Below are 19,735 nucleotides of genomic sequence, written 5' to 3'. Positions count from 1 at the left end.
GTGACTGGAACCGAGAGTGGGGAAGAGGGAGGGACTGACAGAGACGGGGGCGGGGTAGAGGAGGAGAAGTAGGAACAACTGACGTGTAGCGGTGCACAGGAGGGGGGAGTCATGGAGTCGGGGAGGATTTTAGTGGAGGGGAACGGTTCTGATGACGGGGGGGGGGGAGGAGATGACAGAGACGAAGGGGGTTGCAGTTGAGTAACTACACGAGTTGAAAAGTCACGTTGCATTTGAAAAAGACGTTAAAGAGGGGCACCATGTTCGGCTCTGCTCACCCCCTTCTCTTATGTAACCTCTAATTTCTCGGCCGATGTAAGAATCATCCTTCAGGTGGGTGAACCCTCGAAAGGCAGCTTGTTCCGAATGTGTTTCTAGTAGGGTACTGAAAACCTTTGACACCAACAGGCTGGAGTGGACAAGGTGTCGGCAGAGAGGAAGGCTATCAAAAGGTTCGCTTTCATTTCCCGGGCAAGGATTTAATTTTCAGGCTCTTCTGAGGCCACGTTTGGAGTGTGTTTCCATGTCACTTCCACTTTAAGACTCGGAATGCAAATTTATGCCTATCACAATCCTTGCTGGAATGTCTGATATTAAATGGATTATGCTGAGCACTTAGTGCTCAACCGTAGATGTATTTCTAGCACTGTGGGTTGTGATTGACACTTCGGATGCAGTTACTGCCGTCGTTTATTTTGAGCCTAACTCTGAGTTAATTCCAGACCTGACTCTGCACTTGGCTTGACACCATCCATAAGTCCCTGGCCACAGAAGTTATTGTGACGTCAGGAACTTGTGACGATTTAGTCTCTCATTGAACGCGAGTAAATATCTATGGATGTCCGCTGGGGGGCGCTCTGTCCAGTCACATCACCGCCTGGTGTGGAATCGACGACGCCGAGGGTGGCCAGTGACTTCAGATGGATGTAGACTCAGCCGGTCCCGTCAAGGGCAACACCGCTCCCTCCGTCTCGTAGTTGAAACGGTGTTTATCAGGATTGCAAGACGAACTCTTCATGGTCGATTTGCACTCTGTGTATTCGAACTTTCCAGAGTAGACAACATTCGAGGCCACTTTCCCATTAGACAATCTCAACCGAAGCAAAATAGATCCAGTTGGCAAGCCCAAGAGTTTTTTTGGACATATTCCCACTACTCCACTCTCTCCACAGCCCGTGTCGGTCTCTAAACTAATCTCAATATACTGCGATCTCCAAGCAGCCCCAAGTCAGTCTCCAAACTATTCTCACTACACCGATCACTCTCCACGACCCCGCGTCTTTTTTCAGACTAATCTCAGGGGATACATCGGGGCACCGAGATGGGCTGTGGTGGTGGGAAGACAGGAGATAACGGAGACGGTGATGTGTGCAGAGAGGAAATGTGTCAGGAAGAAGGTACAGTATTGCCATGTCATGAGTTTGATACAATTTGGTCTCACATTGTACACGAGCAAATTTCCATGGATGTCCGCTCGGGGGCGCTCTGTCCAGTCGATTGACCGCTTGATGTGGAGTCGTCAACGCCTTGGGTGGCCAGACTCTGCAGAGAGATGTAGAATCAGACAGCCCCCTCAGGGACACTACCGCTCCACCGTCTCGCAGATGAAATTGTGTTTATCACGACAACAAGAGGAACTCTTCCTGGACGATTTGCATTCACTGCATTCGGACTTTCCAGAGATCATCTTGTACACGACATTTCCTATCAAAAGTGTTGAACAATCTGAACAGAAGCAAAATAGATCCAGCAGACAAGCCCGGGATTTCTTTCGAACATTTCCCAGTGCATCGCTCTCAAACTCTCTTCACGGCCCCGTGTCATTCTCCAGACCAATCTCACTACACATTTCGGGGATCCAGCGGGGCACCGAAACGGGTTGTGGCGGTGGGAAGACAGGAGTTGACCAAGACAGTGACGTGTGCCGAGAGGGAGTGTGTCACGAAGCCGGGGCAGCTTGAAAGGGAGGGAATGTGACCTGAACGGGAGTAATGTAAAGGATGCAGTCTGTGACGGAGACAGGAGTAGTGCTGGAGAGCGAAGGGATTATGCATACGGGGGGATTGTGCCCCGCTACCGTGAAGGGCGTGACGGTGTGTCGGTAACGTTGGGCGTTGAGTTCGTGTCCCGTTGAGTGCTGTGTCGGTGTCACGGTGAGAGGGGTGGGTGTCTGTGTTGTAGTGAGGGCTGTGTGGCTCTTTCACTGACTATGTCGGGAGGTCGTTCCCTTAGTTTCGCAATGCAGCGTCATATTCCTGCATCTACCCCGCCCCCTGCGTTTTCCATCCCATGAGTTCAAAACTCTCCCTGAACCTCCTGTAGAGCAGTGAACTTAAATTACCGAACAGTTGAGACCCTTCGGCCCGCAATGTTGTGATATACCAATTAACCTAAATCACATCTGCCGTCACAGGTCCATCTCTATAAATTCCCTGTATATCCACTTGTCTGTCAACGAGCCAGCGAAACGCCTCCATCGATCTGCCTCACCACCGTCTCTGGTAACACAGACCAAGCTTCCATTAGTTTTTGTGTGAATAAAAAGCTTGCCGACCTAATCTCCCTTGAAGTTGCCACCCTCACCTCAATGAGAGAAGAAACCAACAATTCCGTCCACTGCTTATGGATTGTGCTCTCTATTCCGGGCAGCATCCGAATAAATCCCTTCTGTATCCTCTCCAAAGTCCCCGCACACGTCCTTCAGCGAAGCGTCCAGAAATTAATCAGGAATCTCCGAAACGTCAAACCCAATCCCAACTCCTATCTGCCCCGCCCTTTGGTTTCCCGGCTCTCTCCCCCATCCACAGAGTGTGAACCCCGAATCTCTACATTGAAATCCCTCTCTCCTTCAACACCTCCCATTATTAAAGTGCGGACCCTTCCCTTCCACACTGAGGTTAAACAACGCTTCGGCTCCAACTTAGCAGGTACATCTTTGCCAGAATAAAAAGCCTGGTCGAATCCACATTTGGCAGATCATTCCGGACTCCAATAAAGTTGGTGTCAATTTGGAAACTAATCATGAGGTCAAAAATAACCTTTTCCATAATTACCTTGTATCTCATGGCTTTGTCATCACTTTTTCCCAGGGCTGAAATGTTTGCCACAAGAGGACACAGGTTTAAAGTGCTGGGGAGTAGGTACAGAGGAGATGTCAGGGGTAAGTCTCTTACTCAGAGAGTGGTGAGTGTGTGGAATGGGCTGCCGGCAACGATGGTGGAGGCGAATTCGATAGGGTCTTTTAATAGCCTTTTGGATAGGTACATGGGGCTTAGAAAAATAGAGGGCTATAGGTAAGCCTGGGTAATTTCTAAGGTGAGGACGTGTTCGGCACAACATTGTGGGCCGAAGGGCCTGCATTGAGCTGTAGGTTTTCCATGCTCCTATGTTTCTATCTTTGATTTCTCTTGCTGATGAACCCGCCTTGCGGATCGGTTGTTGGTCAAATAAGCGTGTTGCACTGATTTATAATGTAGACATTTCCTTGCACCCGAACTCTGATTGGAGGTGCCCCAAGGGGAAATATATATGAGTCTCTGACACCGTTAGTCAGACACTGAGCTAGACTTACCCATACCATCACATCATACACAACCGGAGTCAGACGCTGAGTGAAGCTCCCTCACCAACATTACATCACACAAGTTCCGGGTCAGACAAGGAGTGAAGCTCCCTCCGCGCTGTCCCAGATTTTTGGATAAGGAGTGAAGCTCCCACTCACAGTCGTATAGCGCATTTCTGGAGTCAGAGAGAGACTGAATGTCCCTCGACACTGTCCCGTCACACACTGTTGGGGTCAGACACAGAGTGCGTCTCCCTCCACGCCGTGCTAAAACACACTCCCGGGATGCAACACAGTGTGAAGATCCCTCCACACCGTCCCATTACACACTTTCCGGAGCAGACACAGAATGCAGTTCCCTCCACACCGTCCCATGGCAGACCCCTGTGAGAAAACACGTGATGCTACGTCGACACTGTCCCATCACATACTTTCTGGTACAGACACAGAGTAAATTCCCTGTTCCCCATTCCTTCACACTCTCACCGTTCAGATATTGTTTAGTTCAACTGCCACTCCCCAGCTCAAAACCCGCACAATCGCACCACACACTACTCAAGTCAATAGCAGATCTAAACCCCTCCACTCTCCCCTCTCAGCAATCCCCTGTTATCTCCGCCATTCCAGTTCTCTGGAATTCTGTCCCGGATACTGTGAGTGCGTGTGACAGGATGTGGATTATTCATCGTGCACGTGCTCCCAGTTTTAATCACCGACTCCATATTCCGGGCTGGGATCCGTCCCGCTGCAACGGGATGATAGACTCCCTCATCCGGAAACCACAGTCGGTAGCAACGTTACCGAGTGACAGGTTGTGCTGAGGAAGCAGGGGGTGCTGCAGAAGCGCTCAGAGATCAGAAGAATGGGAAAATACGCGGCAGATTGAATACAGTGCCGGGAATCGAATGGGCATATTTTTTTTTTATTTTGAAAAGACATAAAATCGCACAATATTTTCAGAAGGGAGGGATTTTTTTTAACCCAGGCAACCTGTTCATATTCCATATCTTCACAGAATGGTCTGGGTCAATATTCAGCCGGCCCAAAAATCCCCTCATAAAAAGTGATTTCACAAAAGTTTGAACCGCAGATCTATTTAGTATGTATGAATAGCCGATTTGACGTTAATAAATGAGTGATTAATATTTAATTAATTTTTCAGAGATACAAAATACGCTTCAATATTTGCGGGTCAAATTCGATCCGGCGCAGCCTCAATGTGCAAACATCTGTAGCACCTGCAGAAGTATAAAACTTCAGGGTGTTTTCACTGTTGTCAAATGTCAAAACGGGTCAAACATGACCGGCACAGTGTGTAAGGGTTAAAAACAATCTGAGGTGCAGAGGGATTTGGGAGACTTCGTGCAGCTTTCCCAGAAGTTTAACCTGCAGCTTAAGCCGGCGGTGAGGAAGCAAATGCGATGACAGCATTCATTTCGAGAGGACTGGGACGTAAAAGCATTGACGTCATTCTCAGGTTTAATACGTCACTGCTGAGGTCACATTTGGAGTATTGTGAGCAAGTCTCGATCGCTTATCTCACAGGGGATGTGAGACGTTAGAGAGAGCTTACGGGAATTATAACGGGATTGGGATTCGTATTACTGGAGGATTATTTTACAGGTCTGGGAGACAGAACACCCACACACAGCGATTCAGGAACAGCTTCTTCCCCTGCGCCATCACATCTTTCAATGCATCAGCAAGAACTCGACATTTTTGCGGTGTTTATTAATATTTGTAATTTACATTAATTGTACATCTTTGCACCGTACTGATGCTTCAAAAGAACAAATTTCGGGACTTATAAGATTCAGATAATAATTGAAATAGAGATTCCTGTGGAAAACATCCGATAGGGTGGACAGGACAATTGCCCCGCTGGTCTTCACCAGTCACACTGAGTACAGGAGTCGGGAGGTCACGTTGCCGTGGGACAAGACGTCGGTGAGGCCGCCCTGCTTCAGGAAAAATGCCATTGAACTCGATATATTGTACAGGGAGTTCTACGGGGATATTGCCGAAACTCGGAGCACTGAGTTGTGGTGGGAGGGAAGGAGTGTTGGGACTGTATTCCCTGGAGCGTAGTTATAACCTTACAGAGTTCCATAAACTCGAGAGGAACACAGACAGAGGGAATGCGCACAGACTTTCACCCAGGGTTGGGTTGTCGAGATCCAGACCGCACAGGTTTGAGGTGAGAGTGAGGGGAAAACAGAAAGAGAGAGAGAGAGATAGATCAGGGAGACGGAGGGTTCAGAGTGAACGGGGAGGGGAGATACAGAGTGCCTGGCGGAGGAAAGGGGAGAGAGGTCAGAGGTGGGCAGAGTGCGCAGAGAAAGTGCGGGCGGTGAAAGGTCGGGGAAATAAGGGGAGGTGAGGGCAGAGAGAAAGATAGAGGGAGCGGGGAAGAGCGGGACGGGGAGGAATGGCAAAAACGAAGAGGACGATGTCGGTGTCTGGTGGGGAGAATATGATGGCGACAAGAGGATGAGATGGAGTAGGAGGAAGGGGCAGAGAGGTGTAAGAGGTGGGCAGAGGGTGCAGAGAAAGTGCGGGCGGAGAAAGGTCGGGGAAAGAAGGGGAGGCTAGGGCAGAGAGAAAGGGAGAGGGAGCGGGGAAGAACGGAACGGGGAGGAATGCCGAGATCGAAGAGGACGATGTCGGTGTCTGGTGGGGAGAATATGATGGCGACAAGAGGAGCAGATGGAGTAGGAGGAAGGGGTTGAGAGGGTGAGGAGCGAACTTGAAAGGATTTAGGAGTGAAAGTGAAGGAGAGAGAAGGAGGAGAAAATGGGGGTAGTCACTTGATTCATGTCGACTCCACTGGCTGTTGACAGAGACCCTGGATCTTTTCAGGAATATCCGGGAACAAAGGTGCCGACTTCTCGCAGATGAAACGGTGATCACGATCGCAAGGGCGATCTCCTACGTACGACTCGCAGTCTATGCAGACGGACGTCCCCGGGGACTCATTGTACAGGAGGGCCAAGCTCACATTCCTGTCCAAGAGGGTTAAACAATTTCAACAGAGACAAAGCAGCTCCAGCAGAGAACACGAGCCGAGACCGACCCCAAGATCGTCCAATGAATTCACTCTCTCCTAGCAGCCTGTGTCAGTCTCCAACTCATCCCATTCAACCCCTCTCTCCCCAGCGCCCCGTGCCAGTACACAGACAAATACCCAGTTCCAACGTCTCCCGACAGCCCTTTGTTACCCCATCTAATCCCACCGAACCGCTTCCTCACACCAGTCCTCCGTCAGTCCCCATACGAATCGAACGGGTCCACCCGCTTCTCTCCATTCTGATCTGAGTCCCCGAACAAAGCCCACTATCCCACCGTCTCCGCACAGACCTATGTCTGTCCAGAAATGAATCCCACTGTTGCACTCTGTGCCGGACCCAGATTAATCCCGTTGCCCCTCCCTCTACCAAGAGCTTCCTGTCTGTCTCCTAACATATCCCACTACACCGCGCTCTCCCCTCAGCCTCTGGTCCACCTCCGGGCTTATAACACTGGCACCCTCTCTCCCACATCCTTGCGTCAGTTCGCAAACTAATCCCGTTAACCCATTATGTACCACCGCCCTGTATCGGTCTCCAAACTGATCCAGTTTTCCTTCTACCGCCCCGCAAATCTAAGTCACTCACTAAACTAATCACACTGTTGCTCGCTCTTATCACAGCCCGGCGAATATCTTCAAAATAACCCCACTGCACCGCGCTCTCTTCAGCGACATGCGTCAGGACCAGAATAATCCCTGTGTACTGATCTCTCCACACGGCAACTTGACAGTTTCCGAAATATTCCCACTGTCCTGTCCTTCCCCTGCACACAGGTGTCGGCCCCAAAATGTTCCCATTGTACCATCCCTCCCCAATGAATCACACAATCCTATACCTACGTCAGGCTACAAACAAATCCCAAAGCCCCGCCCTGTTCCCACAAAACCACTTCATTCAGTAAACAAACCCCATCCCCCACCCCAGAGATCAGTCCAAATCTCACCCGGCTTCGCATTTTCCAATCCAGTATGCATAAGTCAGATACAAAACTCTGTGTGATACAAAGCTCTGGAAAAATAAAGTTATTTCATTAATGCCAAAATTGAAAATTATCTACGTAGCTTCTGTCCGTTGATTTCAACAGGAATCTGTTATGGTTGATTCACTCTGAATCTGAGCGGGAGAGTGTGATGGGCAGGTGTGCAGGGAGAGTCACTCCGAGTCTGACCCCGGGAGTGTGTGTTGGGACGGTGTGGAGGGGAGATTCACTCTGAGACTGACCCCGGGAGTGGGTGATGGGACGGTGTGGAGGGAAATTCACTCTGTGTCTGATCCCGGGAGAGTGCGATGGGACGGTGTGGAGGGAGCATCACTCTGTGTCTGACCCCGGGAGTGTGTGATTGGACGGTGTGGAGGGAGCATCATTCTGTGTCTGACCCCGGGAGTGTGTGATTGGACGGTGTGGAGGGAGCATCAATCAGTGTCTGACCCCGGGAGTGTGTGATGGGACGGTGTGGAGGGAAATTCACTCTGTGCCTGATCCCGGGCGAGTGCGATGGGACGGTGTGGAGGGACATTCACTCAGTGTCTGACCCCGGGAGAGTGTGATGGGACGGTGTGGAGGGAGATTCACTCTGTATTTGACCCCGCTGGTATGTGATGATCCCTGTGTTACTGTGGGATCTTCCCCTGCTGTGACACATACCGCTTCATCCCTTGTATTGACTTCCAGCAGCCTTGAATCACGGTTTGAACATTCTTGAATCGCTTGGCGGAAAGATGTTTCAAACGTGGAGACGTAATAACACCGGTCTTTATTTGTGACCCAGTCCTCGGAACACGTTTGCTCTGAAAATCAGGAACAAGGAACGGTGACTCACCCGGCTGACACACAGAGTAAATTTCCTTCCATGCGGTCCCATCACGCACACCTGAGGTCAGGAACAGAGTGAATCTCCACCAACACCGCACTTTCGCAAAAATTACAAGGATCAGGCGGAGTGAAGTTCCCTCCAAACCATCCATCACGCACTTGCGGTGTCAAGACACAGAGTGAATTCCGTACCACTCTGTCTTATCGCACACGCCCGGGGAGAGACACAGAATCTGCAGTCAGGTACCTATTGAAGCTACCTCTACCCCACCGATGGAACACTCACAAATCGATGCTCGCTCAACACCGTCCCATCACACACTCGGTGTGTCAGAAACAGAGCGATGCTTCCTCCACACCGTCCCATCACACACTCGGTGTGTCAGAAACAGAGCGATGCTTCCTCCACACCGTCCCATCACAGACCCCTAGATCAAACAGGCAGTGAAGGTCACTCCACTGCGCCTCGTCACGCAGCCTCTGGGCCGGACACAGAGTGAATCTCCCTCCGCACTCTCCCATAGCACACCCCCGGGGTCAGACACAAACAGTGAAGCTCTCTCTCTCTCTCTCTCTCTCTCTCTCCGGCCCCATCGGACACACATGGTTTCAGACTGCAGGCTGCTCATTGTCAAATGATACGCTCTTGCGGACAGACAGAGAGTGAATCTTCCTCCGCACTATCCCATCACATACACCCAGGGTCAGACACAGAGTAAAGCTCCCTCCACACAGTCACATCACACACTCCTGCGGTCAGACACAGAGTGAATCTCCCTCCACACCGTCACATCACACACTACCGGGGTCAGACACAGTGTGAATTTCCCTCCGCAACACCCCTCACACAATCTCTGGGTCAGCCGGTAAAATTTATATCCCTCCACAGAGTCCAATCACACTCAGCCTTGCCAGGCACAATGTGAATCTCTCCCTCTCCACGGCCCCACCACACCCTTCAGCGGTAAGACACAGAAATAAACTCCCTCTGCACACACGGCATATGTCAGATGGAGAGTGATTCTCCCTCTACAGCTTCCAAACACACCACAGAGCAGACTGCCAGACACTGAGGGAAGCTGCCACCTCAGGGTATTATCACACACTTCAAGTCTAACACGAGTCCCCGTCCTTAGGTCCCATCGCACTCTCTGGAGAGTCGCAGAATGAAGCTCTCTCTGTACCGTCTCACAACACCTCCCTGTGTTCACACACAAAGTGAAGTTCACTCACGGGGCAGACTCCCTCCGCAACATCCAATGACAGAATCCGGTGTCACATAGAATGAAGGTTCCTCTGCACTGTCCAATCATAAACTCTTCGAGTGAGACACAAACGCTCTCTCTCAGTACGATCCCATTACCCCCTCTACGAGGCAGACACAGAGTGAACCTTCCTCTGCACTGTCCTATCACACACACCCGGAGTCAGACACAGAGTGAATCTCCCTCCACACCATCCCATCACTCACTCCCGGTGTCAGACACAGAGTGAATCCCCCTCTGTACCGTCCCGTCACACAGAGAGAAACTCTGTGTGCACGGTCCCAGTACACCCTTCAGAGTTCAGACTTGGGGTGAATCTCTCTGAGCACTTCCCATTAGACGATCCCGCTGTCAGACACAGAGTGTAGCTGGCACCATACCGATCGATCACAGAATCCTCGAGTCAGATACAGAGCGAAACTGTAATGTTACGTCTCACAATCCCATGGTCTGACACAGAGTGGATCCACATCGCAACGTCCCATCACACTCTACTGGATTCAGTGATAGAGTGAAAGTTCCTCCACGCAGCCCCATCACACACTCACCGGGACAAACACAGAGAGTATCACCCTCCATACCATCTCTTCACACACACTCCCAATGTCAAGAACTCAGTGACGCTTCCTCTCTCCATGCCTGCCATGTGACGATGAGCGGGTGAAAGAGGGGGATGATGCCTCACCTCTTCTGCTGGTCAACAATTCACAGATTCGAGCCTTGGTTTCGTTGACAGATCTGTACTTCGTTTCCATCTCGGTGAACCGGTGACGTAGATCGCTCTGCATTCCTTTACGATCGGGCAGATTAGAGTTCCGGTGACATCCTTCGTTCGACTGACGAATCTGTGACACTGAGATAGATGGTAAAGAATGTTAAGAGTTTACAGTGACACGTGAGTCAGCGTCACGCTACCGAACAGGTCACAGAGAGTGTTGTGTCAGTGTCACGGTGAAGGGTGTCCCAGTGAAGGATGTGCTCGTGGTACAGTGAGAGGAAACGGCGCCACCTTGAGGGGCGTGTTTGTGTTACTCTGACGGGTATATCAATGTCCCGGTGAAGGTGTTGTTGTTGTTACCGTGGGGGGGGGGGGGGGTCTGCGTCAGTGTCGTGCGCGGCATGTCCGAGTTGCTGTGAAGAGCCTGTCGGTGTCTGTGTGATAGGAGTTTCAATGCCCCGGCGGGAATTGACAATGACGTTTCCAGGTGTCATGGTGAGGTGTGTGCTGGTCGCAAAGAGAAGGTTATGTCAGGAACAATGTGAGAGACATGTCATGGCCACGGTATGTGTGAGAGTGACACGCTGAGGTGTGTGTCGGTGCAATGAAGAGTTGTACGTCGATGTCACTGTGTTCAGTGTGAATTTAGCTCTCGGTATTTGTTAAGGGGTTTGCCTATGTCAGAGTGAGGTGTGGGTAATTGCCTCAGTGAGCAATGCATCGGCGTTATATTGAGGGGTGATCCTGTCTCAGTAAGAGGTGATACAGTGGCGTGTGAGTCTTTGTCACGATGCGGTGCAGAGCGGATCGCTCTGAGATCCGTGAAGGTGTCACGGTGTACGGTACCTCAGTGTCACTGTGAAGAGCGTGTCGGTGTCACCGTGAGGTGTCTTTCGGTGTCGCGTGAGAAATTTATCAGTGAGACGGTCAGGGACATGTCAATATTACAGTGAGGGGACGTTGCGGTCAGTGTGACAGCTACATGTGGGTCACAGCGATGGTCGTGTCAGTGTCGCGGTTAGGAGTGAATCTGCATCTCATTGAAGGTCGTGACTGTGCAACTGTAACATCATTGTTGACGTGACAGCGAATGGCGTGTCGGTGACAGCATGAGACCTGATTGTGCTACGGTAAATGCCGTGTTTGTATCACGGTTTGAGGTGCTGTCTGTCCGCTCTGTCCACTCTTTTCCTCTTAATATCTTGTAGACCTCTATCTTGTCTTGTCTCATACTCCTTCCCTCCAAAGAGTAAAACCCTAGCTCCCTTAATCTCGAATCATAATGCATACACTCTAAACCAGGAAACATCCTGGTAAATCTCCTCTGTACCTTTTCTAACGCTTCCACAACCGTCTTACAGTGCGGATATCAGAACGGGACACCAGTACTCCAGGTGTGGTCTAACCAGAGCTTTATGGAGCTGCATCATTGTATCGCGACTTTTAAACTCTGTCCCTCGACTTATGAAAGCTAACAACCATAATCGATTTAACTACCCTGTCTACCTGTGAGGCAAATTTCAGGGATCTGTGGACACGTACCCCCAGTTCCCTCTGCTCCACCACACTACCCAGTATCCTACCAGTTACTCTGCACTCTGACTTGGAGTTTGCCCTTCCAAAGTGTACCACCTCAAACCTTTCCGGGTTGAACTCCACCTGCCACATCTCAGCCCACTTCTGCATCCCATCAAATTCTCTCTGTAATCATCGACAATCCTTAACACTATCCACAAGACCACCAAACTTTGTGTCATCTCCAATCTTACCACCCACCATTCTACCCCCCAATCCATGTCGTTCATAAAAATCACGAAAAACAGAGGTACTAGAACCGATCCTTGAAGAACACCGCTAGTCACGGACCTCCAATCCGAATGTCTTCCCTCCACCACGATACTCTGCTTTCTCCAGGCAAGCCAATTGTGAATACAACTGGCCAAGCTTCCCTGGATCCCATGCCTTCTGAATTTCAAAATAAGCTCCACCGTGTGGAACTTTGTCAAATGCCTCACTCAATTCCATGTATATCACATTCTCTGCTCTACCCTCATCTGTATGCCTGTTCACCTCCTCAAAGGATTCTCTCAGGATTGTTAGACACGATCTGCACTTCACAAAGCCTTGATGACTGTCCCTGTTCAGTCCATGATCTCTAAATGCCCATTGGTGTTATCCCTACGAATCTTTTCCAACAGCTTTTCCACCACGGACGGAAGGCTCACTGGGTTATAATTATCCGGACTATCCCTACCTACCTATTTTAACTGGAGGGAAAAATGTGTCTCCCTCCCTTCCTGCCGGACCATTCCCTTGGACAGCGCGGCCAGAACGATTCTACCCAGGGGATCAACAATCTCTTCTCCCCCCACGTGAAGCAGCCTGGGGAATATTCTTTTAGGCTCCTGTGACTTATCCGTCTGAATGTATTTAATCAACTACAACAGCTCCTCTCCCCTAATATCAGCATACTCCAGAACATCAAGCTCCCTCATATTGTCTTCACCGTCATCAATTTCCCTCTCATTTGTGAATACAGAAGAGAAGTATTCATTGAGGACCTCGCTCACTTCCACAGTCTCCAGGCACATGATCCCAGCTTTATCTCTAATCGCTCCTGCCTTCAATCCTGTCATCCTTTTGTTCTTCACATAATTGAAGAATGCCTTGTTTTCCTTTACACTATTCGCCAAGGCCTTCTCTTGCTTCCTTCTGTCGACAGCGACTTCTTCATCTCTTTTCTTTCTAAACTGCTTTCCTCAATAGATACACCTCTTTCTGGCTTCCTAATCTTCCTGTACACTGCCTTCTTCCATCGGTGTTACGGTAAGGCGGGTGTTGGTTTCACTGTTGTGTTCTACAATCTCTATATATTCCACTCTCTTTTTTTACGGTCTGACTCCACTCGGAGACCGTTCCACTCACCACGGACCGAGAGACCGGCCACTGTCACGATGAGGGCGAACGTAACTAGGCAGATTATGCAGATAAGTCGGTAGGCTGTTTTTCCAATCTTCACTTTCGACTCCTGTTCCTGCGCAGCTGTGGAGATACCATACGACCATAAGATCACAATAAGTATTTAATAAGACAATATGAGATACTTAATGGATACTTTACTTCAGTATCTTAGTGACTGTCGCGATGACTTGCAGCAGACTGCAAGGCCTGAGAATGTAGATGTCGAGAAAGAGGATCTAATGGAGCATTGGGAGAGCATCACATTGGATAAGTCATCGGTACCGGACGAAACATACCCCAGGCAACCATGGGAGGGGAGGAAAGAGATTGCTGAGGCTCTAGCAATGATCTATGCATCATCAATGGAGACGTGGGAGGGTCCGGAGGATTGGAAGGTTGTGGATGTTGTTCCTTTATTCAAAAATGGGAGCAGAGATAACCCAGGAAATTATAGACCAGTGAGTCTTACCTCAGCGGTTGGTAAGCTGATGGAGAAGATCCTGGGAGGCAGGATTTATGAACAGTTAAAGAGGTATAATATCTCTAATATCTCCCTTGAACTTCCCACCCCTTACCTTCAAGCCATGTCCTGTTATATTGAGCTGTGGTTCCCTGGGAAAGTGGCGTTCACTCTCCACTCTATCTATGCTTGTCAATTTCTTGTATCATCTACCATGTATCCTCTCATCTTCCTTCGCTCCAGAGAGTAAAGACTTTGCTCCCTTAATCTCCGATCATAATGCACACTCTCTAAACTAGGCTTCATCCTGGTAAGTCTCCTCTGTACCCCTTCCAATGCTTCCACATCCTTCCTATAGTGAGGCGACTGGAACTGGACACTGTCCTCAAAGTGTGGCCTAAAATGTCAAGGGCCTTGATAAAACTGTGCAGCCATGTTCAGGGAGCTATGAACATGGATCCCAAGATCCTCTGACCATCTAAAGTTGTTCGGCACAGCATTGTAATCTGAAGGGTTGTATTGTGCTGTAGATTCTCTACGTCTCTATGTTCCAACAATGTTTAGGGTCTTGGCTTTGATTGTGTGTCACTTCTTTCATTTGATTTACCAAGGCCCAACATTTTAGGTTTTAACCGGTTAACCTCTGTCTGCCAGGTCTCCAAACCATATCTGTAACTGATCTACGCCCCACTGAATTCCTGGCTAGTCTTCTCCGCTCTCCACAATATTGCTTTCCCTTCTTCATCAGCTCGTTCCCATTTCCCTCTGTTATTTCCGACCTTCAGACACATGCTTTCATTTGAAAGACTGAACGCAATATGGTACATTTACACTGAAGTCCTCTCACATTCAGTATGGTGACCTATTTGTTCTAATTTAATCTGGACTCGTCTGCGGATCGGTGGAAACACTTGAACTCAGTGGCTAGAGGTATTGGTCCCGATCTGGGAATTGAAAAGTGTTTTCACTGAATCACCTACAGTGCAATGATGGGTTCAAAGAGCTATAATATGATTAGCAATAGCCAGTATGGCTTTGTCAAGGGTAGGTATGCTTGACGAGCCTGATTGTATATTTGTGAGGATGAGACTAAACACATTGTCGAAGGAAGAGAAGTAGATTGAACGTATATGTATCTCAGTAAGGCATTTGATAAGGTAACCCTTGCCAGTCTTACTGAGAAAGTAAGGAGAAATGGGATCCAAGGGGGTATTGCTTTGTGGACCCAGACCTGGCTTGCCACAGAAGGCAAAGATTGGGTGTAGACCGGTCATATTCTGCACGGAAATCGGTCACCAGTGGAGTGCATGTGGGATCTGTTCTGGGACCCTTATTCTTCGTGACTTTTATAAGTGACCTAGATGAAGATGTGGAGGGCTGGGTTCATAAGTTTGATGACACAATGTTTGGAGTTGTTGTAGATAGTTAGAGGGCTGTCAGAGGTTACAGCGGGACATTGATAGGGTGCAAAACCGGGCTAAGAAATGACATATGGAGTTCAACCCAGCTAAGTGTGAAGTGGTTCACGTTGGTAGGGCAGATTACAGTACTAATGGTAAGATTATGGGCAGAGTGGGGAATCAGAGGGATCTTGGGGACCTAGCTCAAAGCAGATGCGCAGGTTGACTCTGTGATTAAGAAGGCGTACGTTTATTTTGGCCTTAGTTAATCGTGGAATTTAATTTAGGAGCCGAGAGGTAATGTTGCAGCTATATAGGATGTTGGACATACCCTACTTGGAGTACTGTGCTCAGTTCTGGTCGCCTCGCTGTAGAAAAGACGTGGAATCCATAGAAAGGGTGCAGAGGAGATTGACAAGAATGTTTATTTGATTTGAGAGCATGCATTATGAGAATACAACCTATTGACGGAGGATGAGAGGTGACCAGATTTGAGGTGCACAAGATGAGGAGAGGCATGGATCGTGTGGATAGTCAGAGGCTTTTTCTCAGGACTGAAATCGCTCGCAGAAAAGGACATGCTTTTAAGGTGCTTGGAAGTAGGTACAGAGGAGGTGTCGGGGTAAGCTTTTTTTTTACCCAGAGTGTGGTGAGGCTGCAGGAAATGGTGGTGGAGGCGAAACCGTTAGGCTCTATCAAAGGACTCATGGATGGCTACATCGAGCTTAGAAAAATAGAGGGTTCTGGGTAAAGCCTTGGTAGTTCGAAGGTAGGGACGTGTTCGCTTCAACTTTTTGGCCGAAGAGCTTGTAATGTGCTGTATGTTTTCTATGTTTGAATGTTTCTATATAGATCACGAGCAGGAGAGGTCCTACAGTATAAAGAGTCACAGTTACAGAGAGAGGGCAGTGCCGGCAGGCTATAAAATGCAAGGGGCCAGGACGAGGTAGATCGTGAGGTCAGGACTCCATCTGATCGTCCCAGGGGGCCGTTCGATAATCCGATAGATACGGGCCAGAAGCCGTCCTTCAGACTGGTGGGAAGAGCTTTAGTACCTTTCTCCCCGATGGGACGGAGTCCGGCTGGGTTGAATGGGGGTCTATGGTTATGCTGGCTGCTTCACGGAGACAGCAGGAAATGTCCACGGAGTGTAAGTGTTAGGTTTCCATCTTTGGAGTAAGACAGCAGGACGGCTGATTAGGGCAGTGTACCAGGCGTGATGGATAGGGAATTCAATGACCTATTGTAGGGCTGCTTTGTATAAGGGGGTGGGGCCAGGGGAGGTTAGATTCATCGATATTTTTGCGGAGGACCTGATTAATAGATAAAATGCACACTGAATTCAACAAATATTTTTACTGGGTACAAAATGGTAGAACACTCAGGGAGATAGAAGAGAGGAAGGGAAGGGCGAAGAAAGAAATGAGCGGTGAGAGAGGGAGGGAGGGGGGAGATCCTGAAGATCGAAGATGGAGAAAAGTAAGAGATACTTGATGGCCTGAGAGCAGTCAGATTTTTTTTTGCGGAGGGCCTGTTTGTCCTGATTGGTCGATAATATGTACACTGACGTTAACAAATACTGTCACATGATCCCAGATGGTGGATCACTCTGTGAGATGGAAGAAAGGAAGGGAGGGAGAGTCGGAGAAAGAACAGGAAAGGTGAGAGAGGGAGAGTGGTGGGGGGGAGATCCAGATGGTGGAAAATGGAGGAGTGAGAGACATACTGGATGGATTGAGACCCAGGGAGAGATGTCCGGCTAATTTGCTCCGGAAGGACTGATCAGTTACGGGGAGTAGATGTAATCTACCTGGACGTTAACTATTTCTCAGATGGTACACTGCTCTGGAAGATGATGGTACAGGAGTCGGGATGTCTCGTTGCAGATCTACAGTGACGCCGCTCTTGTTCAGTGTTAATCTCCCTGATATAGGAAAGGTCACGATGCCGGAATGTTTATGAGTATGTTGGACTCAGGGGAATGAGGCATGGAGAAGGGTCGGGCACGTCGGGATTCTATTCCTTGTATCGCAGGGGTGACCTTACAGAGTTGTATAAAACCTCGAGTTGCACAGGCAGGGTGAACAAGCACAGACGTTTCTCAGGTCCGGGGTTTCGGGAACCAGAGGGCCCAGGATTGAGGTGAGAGTCGATTGCGTGGAAGGAGAGAGATGAGTGAGGGAGTGGTGTTAGAGAGGTAGGAGGAAGACCGAGACGAGAGGGGTAAAGAGAAAGTGAGAGTGAGAGCATAGGTGTGGAGAGAGAGACGGACAGTGGGGCGGAGGGGGAAAAGTGGGGATATGGGGAGAAACAGGGGAATAGATGGGGAAACGTTTGTAGTAGATTAGTTGGGGAGAATCGGGAACCGACTAGTGGAGGCGACTGGCGTAGGACAGGGGAAGAGAGAGAGTGGTGGGTAGTGTGGGAAGATGGAGGAGTGGGAGTGGAGCAGATATAATGAGGAGAATGAGGATGTTGCCGGATTGGAGGGAGAAATTTATGGATAGTGATCGGTTAGGTTGGGAATTTAATTCTTGGAGTGTTGGGGTGACCACACAAAGACGCATGAAACCATGAGCCGAGAATGCGTACGGCTATTTTCCACAGACTTGGAGAATCGAGGACCAGAGCGCACAGGTCTAAGGTGAGAGGGGAATGATATTTAATTGGGACCCGTGTGGGGGTTGTCAGTCTATGGAACGAGCTGACAGAGAATGTGGTCCAAGCAGATGGATTACAAACACTTGGGAGTATGAGACTGACCACTCCAGAATGACGTCCTCGCTATTTGTGCAGCCGTTGATAGCCCGCCGGGTCCCGAGGAAATGGGAGGATCTTCGTCCTCATCGACGCGGAGTTTCTTTTTCCGGATGTTCAGCTCTGAGTAGGTGGAGTTCAGACTGTCTGGGAGAGAGAGAGAGAGAGAGAGACAGGCAGATTAGTAAGAGAGTGAGAGCGGTAGGGAATGGGGGAAGGAGTCGGGGAGAGAGAGAAGAGGGAGAGGGACCAGTGAAGGGAGAGAGGGTAAGAGGTAGCGAGAGAGAGGTTGGGGGCGACCGGGGAGAGAGAGAGGACAGAGACGTGGAGACAGAGAGTAAGTGAAAACGATGGACAGAGAGGGGAGAGCGCGGTGGGCATTGGACAGGAAAATGCGAGAGAAAGAACGGGGAGAGAAAGGGAGAGGGGGAAGACTGTGTCGGGGGAGCGGATTGGGAGGCGTGAGAGATGAATGGAGGGGAATGAGAAGGGAGAGGGAGGGCGGGCGGAAGTGGGAGAGGGAGGAGGAAGCGAGAACAAGAGAATTTCAGTGAGAGGGGAAAGAGCAAGCGGGAAGAGCGCCGGGGAGCGGGAGAGATGGATGGAGAGAAGGAGAAAGCGTGGAGGGAAGATGAGTGGCTAACTTCGAGACAGAGAGAAGTGGGAAGAACTGGCGGGATATAAGTGAGCAGAGAGAGAGCGATAGAGAGGGAGAACGAGAGTGGGAGAGATGGTGACTGTGATAGAAGAGAGATCGCAGGGAGAGGGGGCATTGAGAGAGGGAGAAGAGTACGGGACAGTGGGAGACAGTAGGGGAAATAGTGTGAGGGAGGGACAGGAGATAGAGGGAGAGAGGAGACGGTGTGATAGAAAGGGAAAGGGAAAAGAGAGTGGTGTTAGAAAAGAGAGAGAGGGTTAAGGTTTAATATCGCGCTCCCCGTCTCGCCCACAGTCCTGCTTCCTCACTACAACAACACGAATCTATCTGATCTCCACCACCCCTTCCCCACATCGCCTGCTCCTCATTGCGCCTTTCTCTGCACAACATGCCATCTTCCCACAGCACTCCCTCCACAATACATTCCACGGCGCTACCTCTAATCCGCCCCTCCTAGAGTGCAACACTCCGCACCGATCGTCAAACAGAGAATCCACCCCCCCCCCCAACTTCGCATTGCTCACCCGTTCCCTCCGTGTTATTCTCAAACAGGGAATCATTAGTGACAACTGGACGTTTGCCCTGAGATCTCGCGACAGGATTGGACACGTCACCTAATCAGGGATGAACGAACAAAGCTGAAACTGACCTCGATCTGTCCGGACTCGGGTTGCCGAGAGGGTCTTGAAATTAACTTCCGCGTACAGCACATCAGGTTCAGCTGGACACAGAAGAGTGAGAGTCAGACACAGAGTGAATCTCCCTCCGCACGGTTCCATCACACATTCCGGGGGTCAGACACAGAGTGATCATTCCTCTACACGGTCCCATCACACACGACTGGGGTCAGTCACAGAGTGAATCTCCCTCCGCACGGTTCTATCAATCATTCCTGGTGTCAGACACAGAGTGATGCTCCCACCCATGGTCCTATCACACACGACTGGGGTCAGACACAGGGTGAATCTCCCTCCGCACGGTTCTATCACACACTCCTGGGGTCAGACACAGAGTGATGCACCCAACCATGGTCCTATCACACACGACTGGGGTCAGACAAAGGGTGAATCTCC

The sequence above is a fragment of the Hypanus sabinus genome, unplaced genomic scaffold (assembly GCF_030144855.1).
Source record: "Hypanus sabinus isolate sHypSab1 unplaced genomic scaffold, sHypSab1.hap1 scaffold_968, whole genome shotgun sequence".
Lineage (NCBI taxonomy): Eukaryota > Metazoa > Chordata > Chondrichthyes > Myliobatiformes > Dasyatidae > Hypanus > Hypanus sabinus.
The sequence above is the reverse complement of the archived record's forward strand: the minus strand, read 5'-3'. Positions refer to the sequence as shown.